The sequence below is a fragment of the Piliocolobus tephrosceles genome, chromosome 5 (assembly GCF_002776525.5).
Source record: "Piliocolobus tephrosceles isolate RC106 chromosome 5, ASM277652v3, whole genome shotgun sequence".
NCBI lineage: Eukaryota > Metazoa > Chordata > Mammalia > Primates > Cercopithecidae > Piliocolobus > Piliocolobus tephrosceles.
In genome coordinates this window covers 65,227,376-65,245,682 of record NC_045438.1, presented here as the reverse complement: position 1 = coordinate 65,245,682, position 18,307 = coordinate 65,227,376, and the positions used below count along the sequence as shown (strand labels likewise).

At 43.5% G+C, this 18,307-nt stretch overlaps 1 pseudogene across 1 annotated transcript; it reads left to right on the top strand.

The window, feature by feature from the left end:
* The first annotated feature begins 771 nt into the window (after positions 1-771).
* On the top strand, positions 772-1,255 carry LOC111538462 (annotated as a pseudogene). Its single transcript, XR_002730364.1, has one exon. The product of XR_002730364.1 is annotated as a 40S ribosomal protein S12 pseudogene (transcript).
* Positions 1,256-18,307: the final 17,052 nt, after the last annotated feature.

Genomic DNA, 18,307 nt, shown 5'->3' with positions numbered 1-18,307 from the left:
AAAGAAAGAAAGAAAGAAAGAAAGAAAGAAAGAAAGAAAGAAAGAAAATAAAGTTTAACCCATTTTCCAGGAATAATGAGAAATATGAAAAAAGACAAGAAAATTAGAGGGTTAGAGGGTTAATCAAAGAGGTCTACAATCCAACTAATAGAAATCCAGAAAAGGGAAGAAACTAAAGGGAAGAGTTTATTAAAGGAATAGCAATGTTTATCAGAATTAAAATAGTTCACAAATTAGCCAGGTGCAGTGGTGCACATCTGTAGTCCCAGCTACTTGGTAGGTTGAGGCAGGGATTGCTGGAACCTGGGAGTTTGAGATTACAGCGAGCAATGATCATACCACTGCACTCCAGTCTGGGCAACAGAACCCTATCTCTAAATAAATAGCCGGGCACGGTGGCTCACACCTGTAATCCCAGCACTTTGAGAAGCCAAGGCGGGTGGATCGCAAGGTCAAGAGATCGAGACCAGCCTGGCCAACATGGTGAAACCCCGTCCCTACTAAAAATACAAAAATCACCCAGGTGTGGTAGTGGGTGCCTGTAGTCCCAGCTACTCAGGAGGCTGACGCAGGAGAATCACTTGAACCCGGGAGGCAGAGGTTGCAGTGACCCGAGATTGCACCGCTGCACTCCAGCCTGGTGACAGAGCAAGACTATATCACAAAAAAAGAAAAAAAGAAGAAAGAAAGAAAAGAAAAGAATAAAATAAAATAGTTTACAATTGATGCACTCATGGCAAGGTATAAAAACCTTTCGATTGATCTTTCCCTGCCGCTGCCAAGTCGCGCGGAGGCGGAAGCTTGGGTGCCTTCAAGATTCAGCTTCACCCGTAACCCACCGCCATGGCCGAGGAAGGCATTGCTGCTGGAGGGGTAATGGACGTTAATACTGCTTTACAAGAGGTGCTGAAGACCGCCCTCATTCACGAAGGCCTAGTTCGTGGAATTCGCGAAGCTGCCAAAGCCTTAGACAAGGGCCAAGGCCATCTTTGTGTGCTTGCGTCCAACTGTAATGAGCCTATGTATGTCAAGTTGGTGGAGGCCCTTTGTGCTGAACACCAAATCAACCTAATTAAGGTTCATGACAACAAGAAACTAGAGGAATGGGAAGGGCTCTGTAAAACTGACAGAGGGGAAACCCCATACAGTTGTTGGTTGCAGTTGTGTAGTAGTTAAGGACTATGGCAAGGAGTCTCAGGCCAAGGATGTCATCAAAGAGTACTTCGAATGCAAGAAATGAAGAAATAAATCTTTGGCTCACACATCCAAAAAAAAAAAAAACCTTTCGATCATTAAGGTTAACCAGAAGCAGTTAACTGTCAAACAAAAATGTGGGAATAAATTATTTGTGGCCACATCAAAATAAAGGGCTACTTTCCCTAAAATATAAAGAGCTCCTATAAACAATAAGAGAAAGATTAACAACCTAATAGAAAAATTGGCAAAACTTTACATAAAAGGAATTTTAAATGGTTCTTAAAATATGAAAAGGTGACCAGCTGTACTCATAATGAGAGAAATACAAATTAAATCTCACAGACCCCTTTTTCACTTGTAAGACTAACAAATATAAAAATATATAATGTCTGGGCCGGGCGTGGTGGCTCACACCTGTAATCCCAGCACTCTGGGAGGCTGAGGCGGGTGGATCACGAGGTCAGGAGATGGAGATCATCCTAGCTAACACGGTAAAATCCCGTCTCTGCTAAAAAAAAAAATACAAAAAATTAGCCGGGCGTGGTAGCAGGTGCCTGTAGTCCCAGCTACTCAGGAGGCTGAGGCAGGAGAATGGCGTGAACCTGAGAGGCAGAGCTTGTAGTGAGTGCAGAGCGCGCCACCGCACTCCAGCCTGGGTGACAAAGCAAGACTCCGTCTCAAAAAATATGTATATATATATATACACATATATGTATACACACACACACATATATATGTATACACACACACACATATACACACACATGGATAAAGATTAAAAACAGCCCATATAGTAGAAGACAAGTTAGATACATTATAGTATATCTATAAACTGGCATAATGTACAAGAACAAAAAAAAAGAATAAGGTTTATGTACTTAGTTTGTGAACTAAAATGGAAAACATTTTAGTTTAAAAAACAAGGCTGGTAGCAGTGGCTCATACCTATAATCCCAGCACTTTGGGAGGCCAAGGTGGGTGGATCACCTGAGGTCGGGAGTTCAAGACCAGCCTGATCAACATGGAGAAACCCCATCTCTACTAAAAATACAAAATTAGAAGGGTGTGGTGGCACATGCCTGTAATCCCAGCTACTGGGGAGGCTGAGGCAGGAGAATCGCTTGAACCTGGGAGGCAGAGGTTGCAGTGAGCAGAGATCGCACCATTGTACTCCAGCCTGGGCAACAGAGTAAGACTCCGTCTCAAAAAAATAAATAAATAAATAATAACAAAATAAAATAACAAAAAGCTGCTAGTCACAAAGGAAATAAAATGCATGAAACACAAATTAGCTAAATGAGTAATATGCAAATTAAATAAGAAAAACTATAAAACATCAAGGAACACTGAAGAAAATATAAGTGAAGAGAAATGCCATGCTCACACCAGCATACTGCATGGCTATTTTTGTTGCACTTGTCATTGTTACTGTCATTTCACCACTGCCGCAACATCCTGGCTACTGATTTCCCTTCTCTAGGTTCCCTACCATGTGCAGGCTTGTAGCAACTGTCACTCCAAGCATCCTCCAGGCAAGGAGTAGATGAGCTACCCAAAGGAGGACCATTGAATTCTTTTTCAGAATCTGAAATTCAAGCAAAATACCTGAAAGCTGGAAAGCTGGAGGAGCTAAGAATGTAAGTGGAGTTGAGTTCAGCTGCTTCAAGTCCAACAGCTGCTTCAATTTTCCCATTCCCACACCTAGTTCTTCAGCTTTTCTTCACATCTCTGAGCTACTCCAAATCCTTTCAGAAAATCCTTTCTTTCAACTTTTCCTTTAAGTCAGCTGTCTTAGTTTAGGCTGCTATAACAAGTAACCATAGACTGGGTGCCTTAAACAACAGAAATTCATTTCTCACAATTCTCGAAGCTGGGAGTCCCAGGTCAAGGTGCCTGGCAGATTCCTTGCCTGATGAGAACACTAATCACCTCTCAAAGGCCCCGCCTCCTCATGCCATCATATTGGGGATTTAGGATTCAGCATATGAATGAATTTGAGAGAAACACAAACATTCAGTCCATAGCATCAGCCAAAATCTCTTTCTGATTTTTTCAGCTAAAGAACCATGACCAAATGAAACAGAAAAACACAGTATTATAAAGATGTCAATTATCTCTAAATTAATCTATAATTCAATGCAATAAAAATAAAAATCATAGCAGAAATGGAAGAAAATGGTGTTAAAGTTCATCTTGCAAAGTAGTACTCAACTTGGTTACACATTTAGAATCATCTGGGGAGCTATTAAAACTCTGTTCCCATACTGTACCCCTAGCAATTAAACTGGGACTTCTGGGAGTGGGGTGAGGTTATCAGCATTTATTAACATTCCCTGAGTGATTCCAATGTGCAGCCAAGGTTGAGAACTACTGCGCTGGAAGAATAAACATGTGAAAACAACAGGGAATTTTAGGAAGGAAAGAAAAATAAACAGATTTGCCCTATCAGCCACTGAAAGAGATGATAAAGCTACAGTAAGTAAAGCAGTGTAGTACTAGCACGAGAAATGACAGACAAATCAATATAACAAAATATACAGTTCAAGAAATGGTCAGGCACAGTGGCTGTAATCCCAGCACTTTGGGAGGCTGAGACGGGCAGATCACCTGAGGTCAGGAGTTCGAGACCATCCTGGCCAACTTGGTAAAACCCCGTCTCTACTGAAAATACAAAAATTAGCTGGGCATGGCAGTGGGTCGCCTGTAATCCCAGCTACTCGGGAGGCTGAGGCAGGAGAATCGCTTGAACCTGGGAGGCAGAGGTTGCAGTGAGCCGAGATCACACCATTGCACTCCAGCCTGGGTGACAAGAGTGAAACTCTGCCTCAAAAAACAAAAACAAACAAACAAACAAACAAAAAATTTCAAATCAGTGGAGAAAATATGGACCAAGTAAATAATGCTGTGAAAACTAGCTAAATATTTGGAAAAATAAAGCCATTAAGATAAATTCTGGATGAATCAAATGTTAAAATAAGAAAATTAAAACTACAAAAGAGTGTTGCTTTTGCCCGTATGGCATATATTCATCCTTCTTTTGGTAATAGTACCCCAGTTTTCCTTGGGAAACCACTTATTTGCAATTTTCAATTCATTTAATTAAAGATTGAGATAAAAAGATGAAAAGATATTAACCCTTATTAGAAACTAAAGAACACAATAAAAACAATGAGATATCAGTTGTCGCCCATCTTGCTGGCAAAAAAAAAAAAAATTAATTGATAATACCTACCCTTGCTGGGGGAGGGTTGTGTGTGAGGATTAGAAACCCTCAAAGTAGGTGGGGAGCAGTGGCCCACGCCTGTAATCCCAACCCTTTGGAGGCTGAGGCAGGCAGATTGCATAAGGTCAGGAGTTCAAGACCAGCCTGGCCAATATGGTGAAACCCTGTCTCTACTGAAAATACAAAAAAATAATTAACCAGGCATGGTGGCACGCACCTGTAGTCCCAGCTACTCAAGAGGCTGAGACATGAGGATCGATTGAGCCAAGTAGGCAGAGATTTCAGTGAGCTGAGATCCCACCACCGCACTTCAGCCTGCGTGACAGAGCAAGACTCTGTCTCAAAAAAAAAAAAAGAAAGAAAGAAAGAAACCCTCAAAGTATAAATGGCAATAAATATTGTAAATGTATATCCTTCAATCCAGCAATTCAACTTTTAGTAACATAATACAAGCTGACCATAAGCCACAATCACAAAGATGTACAGGCAAGGATTTTATTCATCATAGATTTGTTTTCACAGTAAAAAGCTAAAAACAAGCTAAACATCTCTCAAGAAGATAAAATATACCTGTATATGTGTTGACATTAAAGATTTGCATGGCTCTTTACACTCATTAGGATGGCTATTATTTTAAAAAAAGTAAGTGTTAGTGAGGATGTGGAAAACTGGAACCCCTGTGTGCTGTTAGTGGGAATGTAAATGGTGCAGTTTCTATGGAAAACAGTATGGCAGTTCCCTAAAAAATTAAACACTGTGCCGGGCGCAGTGGCTCACACCTGTAATCCCAGGCCAAGGATTTGGGAGGCTGAGGTGGGCGGATCATGAGGTCAGGAGTTCGAGACCAGCCTAGCCAACATGGTGAAACCACGTCTCTATTAAAAATACAAAAATTAGCCGGGCATGGTGGCAGGCGCCTGTAATCCCAACTACTTAGGAAACTGAGTCCACATCTGAGTGTAGACCCAAAACTCACAGGAGGGACTAGAACAGATATTTGTATACCCATGTTAACAGCAGCATTATTTACAATAGCCAAAAAATGGACGCAACCCAAGTCCACATCAATGGATGACTAGATAAACAAATGTGGCATATACACACAATGGAATGTCATTCAGCCTTAGGAAGGATATTGGCCAGGCGCAGTGGCTCACACCTGTAATCCCAGCACTCTGGGAGGCCAAAGTGGGCAGATCACCTGAGGTCAGGAGTTCAAGATCAGCCTAGCCATGGTAGAAACCCCGTCTCTACCAAAAATACAAAAAATTAGCTGGGTGTGGTGGTGTGCACCTGTAATCTCAGCTACTCGTGAGGCTGAGGCAGGAGAATCCCTTGAACCCAGGAGGTGGAGGTTGCAGTGAGTCGAGATCGCGCCATTGCACTCCTACCTGGGCAACGGGAATGAAACTCCATCTCATGAAAAAAGGAAGGATATTCTGACACATGCTGCAATGTGAATGAGCCCCGAGGACATCATGCTAAGGAAATAAGTCAGTCACAAAAAGGACAAATATGATTCTACTTATATGAGATACCATAGTAGTCAAATTCACAGAGACAGAAAGTAGAGTGGTATTTGCCAGGGACCAGGGCAATGGGGGCTGGGTGTGCAATGAGGAGGGAGCATTAGTGTTTAGTGGGTACAGTTTCAGCCTTGTAAGATAAAAAGTTCTAGAGACGAATGACGGTGATGATTGCAGACCAATGTAAATGCCACAGAACTGTACACTTAAAAATACAAGATGGGGCAGGGCATGGTGGCTCATGCCTGTAATCCCAGCACTTTGGGAGGCTGAGATGGGCAGACCACTTGAGGCCAGGAGTTCGAGACCGGCCTGGCCAACATGGCGAAACTCTGTCTCTACTAACAATACAAACATTAGCCAGGCGTGGTGGCACGCACCTGTAATCCCAGCTACTCAGGAGGCTGAGGCAGGAGAATCACTTGAACCTTGGAAGTGGAGGTTGTGGTGAGCCGAGATTGAACCATTGCACTCCAGTCTAGACAACAAGAGCAAACTCTGTCTTAACAAAAAAAAAAAAAAAAAAGGCCGTATGTGGTTCACGTCTGTAATCCCAGCACTTTGGGAGGCTGAGGCGGGTGGATCACTTGAGGTCAGGAGTTCGAGACCAGCCTGACCAACATGGTGAAACCCCATCTCTACTAAAAATATAAAAAGTAGCGGGGCGTGGTGGCTCATGCCTGTAATCCCAGCTATTAGGGAGGCTGAGGCAGGAGAATCATTTGAACCCAGGAGGCAGAGGATGTGGTGAGCCGAGATCGTGCCATAGCACTCCAGACTGAGCAACAAGAGTAAAATTCCTTCTAAAAAAAAAGGGCGGGGGGGCACTGAGCGTGGTGGCTCACGCCTGTAATCTCAGCACTTTGGGAGGCCAAGGTGGGTGAATCATGAGGTCAGAAATTCGAGACGAGCCTGGCCAACATGGTGAAACCCCGTTTCTACTAAAAATACAAAAATTAGCCAGGCACAGTGGCAGGCGCCTGTAATCCCAGCTACTGGGGATGCTGAGACAGGTGAATCAATTGAAGCCGGGAGGCAGAGTTTGCAGTGAGCCAAGATTGCGCCACTGCACTCTAACCTGGGCGACAGAGCGAGACTCTATATCAAAAAAAAAAAAAAAATACAAGATGGGGCCAAGCACGGTGGCTCACACCTGTAATCCCAGCACTTTGGGAGGCTGAGGTGGGCAAATCACTTGAGGCCAAGAGTTTGAGACCAGCCTGGCCAACATGATGAAACTCTGTCTCTACTAAAAATACAAAAATTAGCCAGACATGGTGGCATGTGCCTGTAATCCCAGCTACTCGGGAGGCTGAGGCAGGAGAATCACTTGAACCCAGGAGGCGGCGGTTACAGTGAGCCGAGATCATACTATTGCACTCCAGCCTGGGTGACAGAGCGAGATTCCATCTCAAAAAGAAAACGAAGTTGGTAAATTTTACGTTATGTATTTTTTACACCACAATAAAAACTTTTCTGTGAAAAGCAGCTTTATTTACGTATTTTCATTTCAATATTTCTCTTTATCATTGTTGTCTGAGAAATTTGCTTCTATGGTGAGTTATTTGAGAATGACTCCAAAACACAAATTTTGAGAACGTGAAGCAAAATTTTCTAGATGTCATTTTTCACAGTTGCTTTTATAGTTTGTGATCATCACTCATTTTTATTTGTAATTAATTTTTATTAAGTAGGAAGAGTTTAAGGGAGAAAAAGAGTATATAAAGTCAACCACAAATGCAATCATGGGAAATCAGGTGGTAACAGTACATCTTAAATTACAAGTCACTTCTTTGTGGGGTAATTTTCCATATTGGAATTTTGTTCTACATTTTCTCAGCAGCTCCATTTCATTCCCAGAAGTCACTCAGAAAGAATCTACTGGCCCAATCATGCGTGCTGAGGACCTATAATATGAGAGAATTCCCTTGGCTAGCCAAGAACTCTTAACTAGAGATGATCTGGCTTCTTTCTCGGGGCTGGAACAACAGAATGAAAATATTTCCACTCAAAATAGGAACTGCAATCTAGAAGAAATCCTGTTCCTTTTCTTTTAAAATAAGGACACAAGCAGAAATATGAAATGGAACTTTGGATTACCTTATGCTGTGGTTGTAAGAAAGGAATTGCAGCATATAAAAAACAAAATCTTAAGCAGCACTAGACTACATGGCATGTACTTCATTTTAAAATTGTCTCTAAGTGCAGCTGCTGAGCATAGAACGTGATCCAGATAAAAGGGAAATAACACCAACTTATTGTCAGAAAATTCAAACACTAAACCATCTGAAAGCAGGTAAATGCCTTCCCTTAGGCTGAGCGCGATGGCTCACGCCTTTAATACCAGCACTTTGGGAGGCTAAGGCAGGTGGATCACCTGAGGGCAGGAGTTCGAGACCAGCCTGACCAACATGGCGAAACCCCATCTCTACTAAAAATACAAAAATTAGCTGGGCATGGTGGTGCACGCCTGTAGTCCCAGCTACTTGGGAGGCTGAGGCAGGAGAATTGCTTGAACCTGGCGGGGCAGAGGTTGCAGTGAGCCGAGATAGTGCCACTTCACTCCAGCCTGTGCGACAGAGCAAAATCCTGTCTCAAAAAAAACAAAAAACAAAAAAAGTAATGCCTTCCTTTTATGTCCATGTAAATATGAACTGAGGTTGATAGACACAAGAGTGCCATTATGAATGCAAGACAGGACCTTATGCAATTTGATCCAAGGAACTAGCTGACCTTGATATAAAGGTCCCCACTTACAACCAAACTCAGTGAAGTTGTTCAAAGGCATTACCAAAAGAATAGGAAAATTCATGGTACTGAAAACAGTTATGACTGACTGCTCTCTGACCACTTGTGCTTCTGTTCCAATATAAAGTCACTCTTTTCAGGGACTTCACCCCATCTGTTTCTGAGATTTGTTTAGACTAGTTTTGGAGATTTTATACCAAAGGTGCATAAAAGTGTTGTTGTTTAACTCTGACACTTGGTAAGAGATTTCTTGGGGCATGATATATTCATATTTCTGAGGTTTTAAAATTATTATTATCATTCCTTTTTCTTTTTTTTTTTTTTTTTTTTTTTCTTGAGACTGGTTCTTGCTCTGTCACTCAGGCTAGAGTGCAGTGGTGCAATCATAGCTCACTGCAGCCTGGACCTCGTGGACTCAAGCAATCCTCCCTGCTTAGCCTCCCCAGTAGCGAGGACTGCAGGTGCACACCACTACACCTAGCTAATTTTTTTTTTTTTTTTTTTTTTTAGAGATCTCACTATATTGGCCAGGCTGGTCTCAGACTCCTGGGCTCAAGCAATCCTCCCACCTCAGCCTCCCAAGATGCTGGGATTACAGTTGTGAGACACTGCACCCAGCTTAAAATTATTTTTAAACGCTACACAGAAGTACCACATCACGTAAATACTACTAGAGGTCTGCCTAGTCTCATAGTTGCAGGTGACTTTGTTCATTCTAGTCATTCCACTATACCTGGGCATGTATTTAGAATTGAAATCGCATACTGCACCTAGTCATGCCAATTCTTCTGGAGAAACCTCAGAAATCTATTTAACAGCCATCTGGAGGTTCAGTCAAGGCAACGCCAATCAGCCGGTTGACTACACAATCAGTTCTTACCATCTAGTGTAACTGGAAATGAGCACACCCCCACGGCCTGGCAACTCCATGTCTAGGTACAAACACTGTAAAATATATGCACAATGAGACACGTACTAGGAGGGCCATTGCAACAGTGTTTGTAGGATCACAATTGGAAAGAAACCTAAAAGTTTTCCAGCAGAAAATTAGAAATATAAAATGTGGTGCGATTGTGTAATTGTGGATATAATAGAACACTCATAGGAGTTAAAATAAATAAATTACTGTATGTACTAGCTTAGCATAATTGGGTACATATCAAATTATTTATAATAGTTGCTTCTTCTTCTTCTTTTTTTTTTTTTTTTTTTGAGACGGAGTCTCACTCTGTTGCCCAGGATGGAGGGCAGTGGCACAATCTCAGCTCACCGCAACCTCTGCCTCCGGGGTTCAAGTGATTCTTCTGCCTCCCGGGTTCAAGCTATTCTCCCGAGTAGCTGGGACTACAGGCGCATGCTTCTATGTTCAGCTAATTTGTTGCATTTTTAGTAGAGATGGGGTTTCACCATGTTAACCAGGATGGTCTTGATCTCCTGACTTCATGATCTGCCCGCCTTGGCCTCCTAAAGTTCTGGGATTACAGGCGTGAGCCACTGCACCTGGTCTGCATGTGGTATTTCTAAAAACATATTGAACTGAAGCAAACATGATGAAACACCAACATTTGTTTATCCTGATTATGAAAGCCCAGGTTATTATACTAACCCATGTACTTTTCTGTATTCTCCTTCCCCCCACCACACCAAAAAATATATCTAGTATTTAAATTTTAGGGAGTTTTTGCTTGTTGGTTGGTTGGTTGGTTGGTTGGTGGTTTTTGCTTTTCTCTCTATTGGAAACCACAAATCTTTTTACTAAAATCCCTCAACATAAACCTAATCACTTAAGGATCCAACTTAAAATCCTTGACAATTTCTCTTGGTCATTTGAAGTTTGTTTTTTTCTTTTTTTTAGGAAGTTGCTTTAAGATGTCAGGATGTAAATGTATGCTATAATTATTTTTAAAGACCTTTCTGAATAATATTGTAATGAAAAGGCCAGGCACAGTGGCTTATGCCTGTAATCCCAGCACTTTGGGAGACGGAGGTGGGCAGGTCACGAGGTCAGGAGTTCGAGACCAGCCTGGCCAACATGGTGAAACCCCCGTCACTACTTAAAAAGAAAGTGTATATATATATAAAGTGTGTGTGTGTATATATATATATGTGTGTGTGTGTGTATATATATGTGTATATATATAAATTAGCCAGGCACGGTGGCAGGCACCTGTAATCCCAGCTACTTGGGAGGCTGAGGCAGGAGAATTGCTTGAACCCGGGAGGCGGAGGTTGCAGCGAGCCAAGATCAGGCCACTGCACTCCAGCCTGATCAACAGAGTAAGACTCCATCTCAAAAATAAAAATTATAATAAATAAAATTAACATAAGATTAAACTAAAAGTCCTCCATTTTGCAAGTCTGGCTTCTCAGGCCCATATTCTCAATGAGAAGCTAGTGGGTTTTAGGATGGGCTGTTCCACTGTAGACCATGGTTTGGTGTGTATCATACTGGGGATAAATCAGCCAGGAATTCCATCAAAGAATTGGTAATACTCCCAGTCTAACTCTGGCAGGAGTCAGCTACAGGCTGCACTAAGCCATAGTGGCTTAAACAGGCCCCTGAGGCTCACTGGGAGCCTGTCCCCAAATGCAAACTCCACTCAGGACCACTGCCTTTATCCTAGGGATAAAGAAAGGGATCAGAGGCCGGGCACGGTGGCTCAAGCCTATAATCCCAGCACTTTGGGAGGCCAAGATGGGAAGATCACTTGAGGTCACGAGTTCGAGACCAGCCTGGCCAACATGGTGAAACCCCATCTCTACTAAAATACAAAAATTAGCAGGGCTTGGTGGCGGGCACCTGTACTCCCAGCTACTCGGGAGGCTGAGGCAGGAGAATCACTTGAACACGGGAGGCGGAGATTGCAGTGAGCCAAGATCACACCTCTGCACTCCAGCCTGGATGACAAAGTGAGACTCTGTCTCAAAAAAATAAAAAAAAGAGGGATCAGAAAAGATATTGTGAGAAGGTGAAGTAGGGGGTTTAGATGGTCCCCTGCCTCTTGTATTTAACTTTGATCCTTGGGATGAGTACAGTCCCTATAACAGGCAGAACCCTGGCCCAGCGCAGGGGCTCACATCTGTAATCCCAGCACTTTGGGAGGCTGAGGAGGGTGGATCACGAGGTCAGGAGTTCAAGACCAGCCTGGCCAAATTAGAAACCCCGTCTCTACCAAAAATACAAAAATTAGCTGGGCGCCTGTAATCCCAGCTACTCAGGAGTCTGAGGCAGGAGAATCACTTGAACCCAGGAAGCAGAGGTTGCATTGAGCCAAGATCACAATACCGCACTCCAGCCTGGATGACAGAGACTACTCCGTCTCAAAAAAAAAAAAAAAAAAAAAAAAGAGGGGTCAGAGAAGATATGAGAAGGTAAAGTAGGGGTTTAGAGGTCCTGTGTCTATTGTATTTAACTTTGATCCTTGGGACGAATACAGTCCCTTTAACAAGCAGGACCCTGCAAACAGATGGCACCCCAAAAGGTATAACTGAGGAGAGCCAAGTGACAGAATTACTTGCAAAAATGTTGGCAGGAATAGGGGAACCAATAAGGGAACTAGTAGGGGAACCAATATGTTCAGCAACATTGAAAAGCCCTGGTCTCCCTCAGGTTCCAGGACAGTACTGGAATTGGGAGAGAGGGACTCTCCTACAGGAACTGTGGACACAGAAGGAGGCAGCCCCGACTAGAGTGAAGCCCAGCTGCTGAGGAGGTAAAATACCCCAAGCCTCTCTTTCCACCCTCCAATCTCCAGCCAGTGCTTCCCATTAACTGACCCAGCCAGTAGCCAGAGGCCAAAGGAGTCCGAAGCAGGCAATTAGTGTCACGGGACAGACAGCAGGACAGAGAAAGGCAGGGAGTGACTAATGGCAGCCAAGCAGAACATGAACCATCACATTTTCCTCTCAGAGAAAACAGAAAGACAAGGTCATCTTATATGCAAATGGCATAGCTTTATTGCCAAGAAATACAAATGGCAGAGAAAATGGCTGAAGATCAAACATTCTCAGCCCCAAATTCGTGTTTTGTAGATGTTAATTGATAACGTACAGAGCAGATTGTCTCGAGGAAGGCCTGGTTACTTAGGAAACTATTTGAAATAATCTTAGGCATGGTGGCTCACGCCTGTAATCTCAGCACTTTTGGAAGTCAAAGTGGAAGGATCACTTGAGCCCAGGAATTCAAGACCAGGCTGGGCAACATAGTGATATCCCTTCTCTACAAAAGACTAAAAAATTAGCTGCGCATGGTGGCACTTGCCTGTAATCCCAGCTACTTGGGAGGCTGAAGTGGAAGGATCCCTTAAGCCAGGGACTGCAGTGAGCCAAGACTGAGCCACTGCACTCCAGCCTGGGCAACAGAGGGAGACCCTGTCTCCAAAAAATATAAAAATTTTATTTTTGAAAGTATACTGCAAGTTAAATTACTTAAAGTTGGGCATTCTATTGATCACATACTCTATATGTTAGATAGAGATAGCATATATAGATACATAGAACATATTTTATAGAGAGAATATGAATAGGATATGTTTTATGTGTTATATATAATGTTCTATACATCAAAGTATTAAAGACTACACATGACTAATTGCTAATATCTTTTTCACAAAATTTTCTAACTAAAATAACTGCACACTGGTGGGAATGGAAATTCCTAACACCCTTCTGGTAGATAGTAGGGCAATGTATATCACAAGCTTTAAAAATGTGCACACTACTTTGGGAGGCTGAGGCGGGTAGATCACGAGGTCAGGAGATCGAGACCATCCTGGCTAACACGGTAAACTCCATCTCTACTTAAAAAATACAGAAAACTAGCCGGGCATGGTGACAGGCGCCTGTAGTCCCAGCTACTGGGGAGGCTGAGGCAGGAGAATGGCGTGAACCCAGGAGGCGGAGCTTGCAGTGAGCCGAGATAGCGCCACTGCACGCCAGCCTGGGCAACAGAGCGAGACTCCGTCTCAAAAAGAGGAAAAAAAAATGTGCACACTAAAAAATTTTTTTTTTTTAAGTAGAGACTGTGTTTTGCCATGTTACCCAGGCTGGTCTCGAACTCCTGGACTCAAGGGACCCACTCGCCTCGGCCTCCCAAAGTACTAGAACTACAGGCATGAGCCACCACACCCAGCCTAAAAATTATTTTTAAATAATTATGCCCAGTGTAGGCATGGGCTGTTCACTATCCATGAGCTGGCTCCTTTATGGTCATGATATGATGTCAGCTTCACCCTGGACTTGATTCGGTGCCAAAGCTTATGCACTTGCTCTTAACAGCAAACGGAAGAGCCAAACTCCAAGATCTTGTCCAAGAGAATCCCTCAAACTCTCACAGAGGAAATGCTAGTGCAGTGGCCAACAGCAAGGAGCCACCCAACATGGGCTTCTCAGGGTGACCCTGGGCAAGCGATCCAATGTCTTTCAGTTTCCACATCTGTAGAAAAAAGATCATGATGCTCAAGGCACTGATTCCATAAAAATGTTGTGAATATTAAGTGAGCAAATACATGTAAAAACCCTGAGGATAGTGACTGGTATGTGGTGTTTGCCATTATAATTTTCTGTTCAACCCTTATCAAAAGGCTGAATTATAAGAAATAATATTCATGGAAAATGTTGTCCGTGTATTCCTCTAAATAATCAGGGTTCTTCCTATACATATTCAGTTTTAGAGCTGCATATTTGGTTAGCACTATTTTAGCTGCTAGTAATATTGCTTCTGCTTAAGTATTTGCTGTGTCACTTGTCTTCATGAAAATTATAAAATCTGACTGCTGCCGTCATTGTAGGGATGGTGCCAATAACAGCGCTCACATTTCACCTGGAAGCCCCTTCATCAGGACCCATATGAGAATCTTTCCTCAGACCTCAGCACTTCTGGGTTAGTCGTGTGTTTTTAATGCAAAGGCGGTTTAGCTTCTGTTTCTAATCATAGGCCTTCCCTCCCATCAGCTATAGCAGTTATTCAGGACCCTGTGGCAAACATCCTTGAATCCTACCCATGAACTGATGGATTTTTTTCTACCTTTACCTGTCCTCTACCTCAAATTCCTAATCTATTTGTAACCTGTTGCTTAATGCATGTTTTTAAAAGTTAACTGAAAATACTTTGGAGGGCAGGAATGAGACAGAACATGAAAGTAAATAAGTAAGTAATAAGTAAATATAAAACCAAATACATGCTGATAACACATAGCAGTAACATGAAGCTACACAGGAAACCCTCTTTGCTGATTGCAGTCACAGTCGTGTCTCAACAAGGGTTGTGTCACTGGTTGTCTTGCCCCACCAAACAGTTCAAAGTTGTTGCAGTCTCATTTAAGATGAACAGCAACTACCAATGAGGCAGTCAGTTGTGCTAATATATCACCAGGGGACATTTTTCCAAGTCTTCATAAAAAAAAGTAAATGGCACATATGGCAACCAGGTAACAGAACAAATGAATATGATGAATGCCCAGGATCTCCTAGAATAATGACAAGGAATTTACATCAATTTTTATAGGCTCAACTTGGGAGGACTGAGCCCAGTTTTTCATGGATGAGACAGCAAGGTCACCAAAGCTCACAGAAAGAAAACATTTTAATTCATGGAATTTTGTTTTTAATTTGTACGGAATCTTAGTATTTTAAAGCTGGAGGCCGGTCACAAGAGCTAACACCTGTAATCCCAGCACTTTGGGAGGCTGAGGCAGGTGGATCACTTGAGGTCAGGGGTTTGAGATCCAGCCTGGCCAACATGGCGAAACCCCATCTCTACTAAAAATACAAAAATTAGCCAGGTGTGGTGGCATCAGCTACTCAGGAGGCTGAGGAACAGGAATCGCTTGAAATGAGGGGGCGGAAGCTGCAGTGAACTGAGATCACACCACTGCACTCTAGCCTGAGTGACAGAACAAGATCCTGTCTTGATGAAAAAATAAAAAAATAAAACTAGAAGTACCTCCAAAAAATGCAATCCTCTGGAAGTCCAAAGATGCTTTCAGGGGCCATGCAGCAAGTTGGTAGACCCAGAGCTGGGATTGGGATTCCCTGACAATGATGCCTTAGGCACTGGACACAGACAACTGTAGCATGAACCCATGTGTCCATTCAACCACACCCTCCTGTGGTGGCAACCACACTTTCTAATCTGCGGTACCATTTTACTCATCTTCCAGTTAAAGCTGAATGTTCTATCTGCACAACTTAAGTATTTATTCCTCAGCTTGAGGGAGCACAGTATGCCTGTGGCTCAGAAGGAAGGGGTGCCCTCTGTGCCTTAGGAAGGAGATTACTGTGGATACAGAGCAGAGGCACTTCAATGCCATTTTTGATTGGGTAGAAATCCAAATAATAGACTGGAGGAAAATGACCTCTCTTACCTCCAAGCACAACCCTGATGTGTGTACCCCTACTAGGCACAAGGATTTGAAGCCAAGGGTCTGAACCATGTCTGAATCAACAACCCCTGCCAGCTCATTGGTATGAGAGGAGAGGTAACCCTACCCACACCCACCTGGGCTTCTCAATGTGGCTGCACTTTAGAATCATCTAGGGAACTTTTAAAACCACCAATTAAGGCAACTTTAGTTAACAATAGTTTATTGTATATTTTCTTTTCTTTTTTGGGGGGGGAGATGGAGTCTTGCTCTGTCACCCGGGCTGGAGTGCAGTGGCCAGATCTCAGCTCACTGCCAGCTCCGCTTCCCGTGTTTACGCCATTCTCCTGCCTCAGCCTCCCGAGTAGCTGGGACTACAGGCACCCACCACCTCGCCCGGCTAGTTTTTTGTATTTTTAGTAGAGACGGGGTTTCACCGTGTTAGCCAGGATGGTCTCGATCTCCTGACCTCGTGATCCGCCCGTCTCAGCCTCCCAAAGTCCTGGGATTACAGGCTTGAGCCACCGTGCCCGGCCTTTATTGTATATTTTCAAATACAGTCCTGTGCTGTGTAATAACTTTTCAGTCAATGACAGACTGCCTGTATGACGGTGGTCCCACACATTATAAGATGGGATTTTTACTGTGCCTTTCCTATGTTTAGATACACACATATTTCCCAATGTACTACAACTGCCTTTCAGTGCAGAAGCATGCTGGAAAGGTTCGTAGCCTAGGAGCAATGGACTACTGCATATAGCCCAGATGTATAATAGGCTATACCATCTAACTTTGTGTAGATACACCCTGTGGTGTTCACACAACAAAGAAATTGGCTTACAACTCATTTCTCAGAACAGATCCCTGTTGTTAAGCAACACATGACTGTGGCTAGAAGAGAGGGTTTTTCTTCTGTTTTGTTATTTTGGGTTGTTCATATTTGTAGGTTTTTTTGAGACAGGTTCTGGCTCTGTTGCCCAGGCTGGAGTACAATGGTGCAATCTCAGCTCACTGCAACGTCTGTTTCCTGGGCTCAAGTGATCCTCTCACCTCAGCCTCACAAGTAGCTGGGACTGTAGGCACACACCGTCCCATCCGGCTATTTTTTGTATTTTTAGTAGAAATAGGGTCTCACCATATTGTGCAGGCTAGTCTTGAACTCCTGACCTCAAGCAATCCTCCTGCTTCGGCCTCCCAAAGTGCTGGGATTACTGGTGTGAGCCACCACGCCTGGCCTAGAGGAGAGTATTTTGAATGTACCCAACACAAAGAAATGATCAATTTTGAGGTGATGGATATACTAAATTACCCTGATTTGATCATTACACATCGTGCATATGAATCGAAATATCACACTGAACCCCATAAATATGTACAACTATTATGTGTCAATCAATTTAAAAACAAAAACAAAAAACTACAGATGACTGAGCTCCACCCCGACCAACTAAATCAGAGTCTCCTAGGTGGGTAGAGGTGGCAGACATCACTATTTTAAAAAAGCTTCCCGGGCTGGGTGCGGTGGCTCATGCCTGTAATCCCAACATTTTGGGAGGCCGAGGCAGGCAGATCACGAGGTCAGGAGATCCAGACCATCCTGACTAACATGGTGACACTCTGTCTCTACTAAAAATACAAAAACCTTAGCTGGGCGTGGTGGCACGCAGCTGTAGTCCCAGCTGCTAAGGAGGCCGAGGCAGGAGAATCGCTTGAACCTGGGAGGCGGAGGTTGCAGTGAGCTGGGATTGTGCCACTGCACTCCAGCCTGGGCGACAGAGTGAGACTCCATCTCAAAAAAAAAAAAAAAGAAAAGAAAACTTCCCAAGACCAGGGAGGGTGGCTCAGGCCTGTAATCCTAGCACTTTGGGAGGCCAAGGCAGAGGGATCACTTGAGCACAGGAGTTCAAGACCAGCCTGGCCAACATGGCAAGACTTCATCTCTACAAAAAAAAAAAAATTCTAATAACTGGATGTGGTGGCCCACGCCTGCAGTCCCAGCTACTTGGGTGGCTGAGGTAGGAGGATCACTTGAGCCTGGGAGGCTGAGGCTGCAGAGGGCCATGTTCCTGTCTCTGCACTGCAGTCTGGGGGACAAAGCCAGATTCTGTCAAAAAAAAAACTTCCCAAGTGATTCTAATATGTGGTTGGGGTTGAGAACCGCTACTATAGATGGACCAGGAGGCTGCCTACCTAAAGAAGGCCGAGCAGCCCTAAGAGGCCAGCCTGCTTAGAAATAGTCCACACCATCCTCT